The following is a 7,065-nucleotide window of genomic DNA, read 5'->3' on the forward strand; positions in this document are numbered from 1 at the left end:
CATAGAAAGGGAAAAAAAACTAAAAACTTTGACAAATGCCAATAAAAAAATATTCACTTTCACAAATTGATTTGGATTAGTATTGGTTCAAAGTTTACGTATTGTGTTTAAGTAACAAAGAAGTTGTGGTGATTTAGACATTGGTTTTATGTATGCGTGTATGAAAGCTAACGAGTTAGGATTATTAATAAAAACAAGTGGTTTCGTTTTAGCTCTTTTGCATCGTACCAGATTGAAAACCAAAATTCTCTTAAACTCTAGCTTAAGGTAAAAAGTATGCCTATTAGTCTATTACTATTTCTCTAATAACTAAACAGCATATGAGTTTATAAAGTTGAAGATAGTTTAAAAGTTTTGAGTTGAATTCACAATTTTATTTATAGAGCCATATTATAATTAACACATATATTTTGTCAAAAATTGTTAAAGAAACTTTTGTGAGAAAAAAGAGAAACTTTGTGAGAAAAAAGAGAGAGTATATTGGTTGATTTTTATATTTTCATTTTAAGAAATAACACATTTGATATATCTAGTTATCAACTTGAAACATATAACACTAACATATGTAAAGAAATTGTGTTAGGTTTTACGATATGAAAATTTTACCATTTTCTAAAAGGGTAATTTTGTAAAATAAACTAAGTTTTAAAAGTGCTCAAATTAAATTACTTTGTACATTATGATAGAACTTTTGGCAGAAGTTACTATTAGAAAATAAACATGTTACGATTTGACAACATGTACTAAACTTGCTATTTTTATCAAATTACATGGACCATTGAATAGTTAACTCAATCAGCATTTATATTTTCCATATTTCATAAAATATAATAAAACTTTTGACCGGAGTTACTATTAGAAAATAAACATGTTACAATTTGAAACCTACATGTTATAAACTTGCTAATTTTTTTTTAAGTTAGAACAGAAAATTGTTATTTTATCAAACTATATGAACCACTTAATAATTAACTCAAACAGGTTTTATATACTTCATTCTTCCTTGTTAGATAATGCGGTGCTTGATTTTATCATAAAAAAACATAGCATGAGAAGTTGAGATTTGAGAACACTCTAACGGGCTGAAGCAAACCAGGCCGATAGACAAACTTGAACAGAAAGCGAGGCTTCATGGCCCACTTAACCAGAGAGAAGCCCAAAGTCCAAAACATGAAAAACAACATCATAATTCATAAGCATAACCACTAGTGTTTGATATTAAATTGATGTGCTTTTAGCATTCCTTAATGCCATAAACTTTAAGTATTTAACAATTTGATTGTAAAAGTTTTATTTTTATTTTAATAACTAGTGCTAATACCCCGGGATGATGCAACCTTAAACTAAATCGAGCTCAAGTTGTTGTTTCAAACCCCATAAACACAATATGTGAATTATGAAAAGATAATATAGCTATGTACTTATATACTTATGTTTAACACGTTCCTATACCAATTTACACTATACCAACAGTCCAACATATACAATTAATTTAACAAAGTTGTCATAAAAATATGGGAGAAGTGTATAATATCAATCTTTTCATGATATATTATTATATTCTTCCACAATATTATATTGTGTATATGTTAATATATACAAGCTAGTCACTTTCAACATCCTATTACATCATTCTTACCTTATCAAATCGTCAAAACATGTTAGTCAGCTTATACTGTAACGAGTCGAGCGTTTGTAAATTTTTATGGAGTAGTGAAGAAACGTGGATCGACTCACTGGTAGACGATCTACTTTCCTCGGGTGTGATTACGCTATTTCACCGATGGTTCTCTTGGATCTGGATTCTTCCACCTACAAAATGAACAGCACCGTAAACTTACCCCTCAGAAAGGGACAGAGGGGTCCTCTTTGGGGTAACCCTCCGGTGTGAGAATAAGTGTTTGTAGGAGAAGATAATGATATGAGAGTAAGGAAATGGAATGTATTGCTTAATAGCTGAATACTCTGTAATTGTGTGTTGTTGGATGATATTGGATGTGTTTTCCTTGTGGAGTTGATGTGGTATTTATAGTGCTAGGGTTTCCAATGATTGGGCTCAGACCCAATTAGGGTTTTGTTGGCCTCTTCCAGTTGCTTTGCGCCACGTGTCCTTTAGGACACCTGGTGCTTTTTCATTGGTTATAATCACGTGGTAGCACATGGGTTTTGCTGAGTTGTCCACCCTTCATTGGCAGCTGTCAACATCAGCATATTCTTATTCCTTAAAAAGATACCTTCTGGAAGGTTGTCTGACGTGCACAATCAAGGTTGCCCTAATCCTGATTTGGATAAGGACGAGGTTGATTATGTGCATGTGTGATATGCGCCAATCCTGAGGATGCGCGAGGTCTTCTCTTTATTCTCACGCGCAGATGTTTCATGCGCAGATGTGATATGCACGAGCATGTGATATGCGCCACGCGCTGATGCGCCACGCGCATATGTGATATGCGTGAGCATATGTGATGCGTGAGCATATGTGATGCCTGAGCATCTGTGGTGCCTGGGCATATGATGCCTGAGCATATGTGATATGCGTGAGCATATGTGATATGCGCCATGCGCATAGGTTTTGGCTTTGTGCCTTCATAATGTCTTGATTTCAAGCCTCTTGTCCATATCTTGTGGGTTAACCCGCCTCGCTCGGTGTTGAGGCGGGTACATACCTCTTCAAGCCCCCCCCAGTCTAATGTGTGTCTTGTCTCGCGCGAGCGAGGTAAGATAGATATTAGACTTAACAGTTTGCACTTTTAGTAGCGGTTTGTCTTTTTCTTCTTATTAATCATCGTTGCGCGAAATTCTATCCCTTTGGTTGAAAACGAATCGTCCCTGTACGTGGTTGGTTGTTGCCGACATGCGTCAGTGATGGAGACGTGTCAGACCTTTCGTGTGCTCGAGGTGCTACAGTTGCCTTTCGTGTCCCCTCACATAGTGTCAGGGACACGTGTCGCGCTCGCGTAGGTCCGCTCGTGCGAGTGGTGGCGCGTGAATTCTGGCAACAGCTGTAGAGTTTCTTTTCGTGTCCCCTCACACAGTGTCAGGGACACGTGTCGCGCTCGCGTTGGCTTACACCTGCGAGTGGGGGCGCGTGAAGTCCGATCAGCACCAATATTTCTCTCTCCTGTGCCTATAAAAGCCAGCCCTTAGAGTTTTTATTCTTCATCTTCTTTGCTGTTTTATTCAAATCTTTCCTTTCTTTCCTTGTATTCCGATTACCTTTGTTCTGCTTCCAGATATCTGTTCTTCAGAAGCATCCCTTGTTCGTTGTCACAGTTGTATGTCTGATAGCTCAGACAACACAATCTCCCCTATCCATCGCCGTGTTAAATCGTTAGTAATGTCGACGTTGAAGAAGACCGGCAAGGGGAAGAGGGCTGCTGAGGCCTCATCGGAGGAGGTTGTGAGGATCAAGGCAGTGAAGAAGTGGGATGAGATCCCCTGCAAACTGAGGCAGGCCGATCTTGACAGCCTTATCGCCTCTCAGGGTTTTCTCCCTGAGTTTGGCTGCATGTTGCCTGGGGCCGGGCAAACGGCGGCGGACCCACCTACCGGTCATATATCCCTTTACTGCCATTTTTTCACCCACTGCAACCTTCGTCTTCCGATGACAAGGTTTGTGGGTGCGGTGCTTAGGTTTTATGGGATTCATATATCCCAAGTCCATCCGTTTGGACTCGTGCGCATGACTCATTTTGAGTTCATGTGCAAATCTCAGCGCGAGGAGCCCACCCCTCGGCGCTTTCAGTTTTTTTATAAGCCCAAGATCCAAGATTCTTGGTTCTCATTTATTCCTCGCAGTCAGAAGGTCAAGTGCTCCACTGTTTCATTCAAGAGCCTTCATGACTGGTCTGAGAGGTTTTTTTACATCAGGGCTGGTGTGATCCCCATCCGCATGACCATGCGCGCGATCTCTTCTGCGCCTGCGGATGTGGGTGTCTTCAAGAACCCAACTGACGCCTGGGTTAAAAAGTTGACCGCCGAACCATCCCCCGCCAAGAAAATTTGTGAGGAGGCGCTGGTGGGGGTTGGTATGAGCAGGAGGTGGGCCGACAGCGCGACTGAGCCCGTGATCCAAGTTGACGGCTTGTGTAAGTTAATCTCATTGCCTTACTTCTGCGCGAATATAATTCGTTTTGCTGATATCATCTAACTTGTTTTGTGCAGTCGTCAAGGAGTATGTCCACGCCGCCTATGATGAGCATATGGAGGGTGGCTCCGTCGCGCTGGGCGCTGGGGAGGTTGGCTTCCCCGATCGCTTTGATGACATCTTCATCCCTGTTGATCTGGGATTTATCTTTGACAGCGATGCGCCTGGTAAGCCCTTGTACTTATGCATTTTCCTTTATAATACCAAATTTGGCTAACACTTCTTCTGCACGTATTGTAGACGCGCTTGAGAACTACGAGCTGGAGCTCGCGGAAGAGGAGGAGGAGGAGGCGCCCCAACTAAAGCGTAAAGCTAAGGGGAAAACTGGCGCAGGGGCCAGTAAGAAACAAAAGAAAGATGTTGCCCCTGTTGCTCAGGATCCTCCTACTCAGGCGGGGGGATTTGAGAAAACCCAGGAATTTCCTCCCAAGTTTTCCTTGTCTTCCCTGCCTCAAAAAGTGGGCAGACCTCCTGTCCACACGAGGTACGGTGGCGCTATCTCCTCCCTTCGCGCGGCGGAAAAGGGAAGAGGTGTTGCGCCTTCGACAGGTATACTTTGCTTATCCTTTGCTTATCTTTTATGGTTCTATGAGCGCGATTCTGATAGAATTACTAATGAATCTTTGCTCACTCAAATGTGTTTAGAGCCGGCGACCTTGGTGGATCAACCTCAAGCGCCACAAGATGCCGAGGCTGCGCCGGAGGTTCCTTCGAAGTCCCCCGTTTTACCCTCAAAAAGGGTAGAATGGACTTCATGGCGATGTTTGCCTCGCGAACGGAGTTGCGCCAAGGTATGTATTGCGCTTTTATTTTCTGACATTCTTTTAGATCAAGTCATGAACCATTTCTTTTTGTTGATTTTTTCACAGGAGTCGTTGCTGGCGTGCAAGCTGCTAGCGGCACTCCTGGCGCCGGTGCCAGCGCCGTTGGTTCTGCTCCTGCTCCTGCAAGCGCTGAATCTCCTCTTATCGGGATTACAAAGGAGCAGGAGGCCGTTTTACGCGCCGACCTGGCTGCGTCGAGACCTCCCTCACCTCCTCCTGCGCACAGCCCTCCTCGCGAGACTGATTTTGGTTCTAGGTCGCAGGAGAAGAGGCCTGTTTCAGAGGAGGATGAGGAGTTTGAAGCTGAAGGCCCCGACAGTGGGCGCGCCAGCCCTGTAGCGCCACGAGGTTTTGTGGCGGAGTCTTCTCGTGGGCCTGGCGCTGACTTTTCTGCTTCATCCCCGCAGGTATAGGTTCGTTTTTGCTCCGCTGCGCGGACCTCCATCTTAGTGTTTTGATGACTTAGATAATTACTTTGTTTTTGCAGGAAGCCGATCACATTTACCGCCCTAGATGGAATATTACTGAGGACAACACATTTCAGTCCATGGGTGTGTGTGCGGAATTCTGGGCTCATGCTGTGCCTCCCGCTGAAAGGAGGTTCCAGGAGGACCGCGCTCGCGATGACTTGCTCAACGATCATCTGTTTGCTGGGTCGGCCTTCTTTGCTGCCTCCCAAGAGCTTCGCTATGATTACGTAAAGGTACGTGATGCTCTTGCGGAAGCCAAGCAAGAGGCTAAAGTGTCTGCTTGGCATCTTCTGATGCTCGAGAGAGAGCTGAGAAACTCCAAGCAGAGCTCAGTGAGAACAGAGCAAGTGCCAACAGCGCCTTCGTGAAGCGCGGGCATGAGCTCCAGGCTGCGCGGGAGAAGCTACAGGCGGCCGAGGCGGACGCTGCCAAGTACGCGCGTAGAGCGCGCGACTTGGAGCTGGACGCGGAGGCGCGTGACCAAGCTCTTGTCCAGTCTATAACTGAGAAATCATCACTGGAGAGTGAGGTTGCACGCCTGAAGAAGGAGCTGGCGGCCGCGCAGGCCGAGAAAGATGAAGCCTTGGCGACGGCAGCGTCTAGCCAGGAAGCACTCGAGCTTGCGCGAGCGGAAAAGGAAGAAGCCTTGGCGGCAGCAGCGTCCGACAAAGAAGAGCTGAAACAGACTAAGGAAATTGTTGAGTTGTTAAACTCTCAGATTCCTGCTCTTGAGACGTCTGTTGCTTCCCTCGCGCAAGATCGCCAATGGCTAATCTCACAGAGCATGACTCGTTGCGCTTACGCGATGAAATACTCAGACGAGTTTCAGGCCCTTGTGATGGATTGCAACGCTGCCGCGCGCTTGGTGGGTCGAGCTGAAGGGTTTACGGATGGCTATGAATATGGCATGTTGAAGAAGAACCCATCCGAGTACCCTTATCAGAGCGACGTTGCCTGCGCGGACATGGCCGCGATGGGGGAGAAGTATTTGAATACTCCCATTCCCATCCTTGCGCAGGTATTTTAACCTTAATGAGATAACCTTGATTTATTTTCCAAGTCTTTTTGTACTCATATTTTTCCTTATGCTTTGCAGATATCCGCGCTTGCTGACCAGCCCGACCTCGGCGCGCTAAAGAAATTACTCGACGAGTGCGAAGGGTCTGGTGGCGGCGATGATTGCGCTGGGCATGCTGCCCCTGCTAGCGGCTCTGGCGTGGCCAAAGGATCCGCTCCTGACACTGTTGTGATAGAAGACTCCATTCAGGACGAACAACTTGACTATGGTCAGTTTGGAGATGACGAGGAGCGGGCTGCGCCAGATGCTGAGGGCGGTGATGAGGACTATGAAGAGGCTGACGTCGACGTGGAGACTTGAGAAGCCCTTCATGTTTTTTATTTTTATTTGTAGTTTGTATCTCATCATCTTGTAAACTTGTAAATTTCAATGTTTTGGAATGAAATTTTGTTTTTCCCTTCTTCGCATCTTGCGCATTCCCCTTTCATCTCTTTATATTGCATGTTTGCTTGTTGAATATAAGATATGCTTGCACGTTGAAATAAGAACAAGGTTGTAAGGAAGTTTTTGTACTTAATCCTTGTCATATTGTAAGTGATTTTGCCA

This window comes from Bidens hawaiensis, unplaced genomic scaffold, assembly GCF_021521415.1.
Source record: "Bidens hawaiensis isolate Kalapana, Puna unplaced genomic scaffold, B.hawaiensis_p1.1 tig00012646_1, whole genome shotgun sequence".
NCBI lineage: Eukaryota > Viridiplantae > Streptophyta > Magnoliopsida > Asterales > Asteraceae > Bidens > Bidens hawaiensis.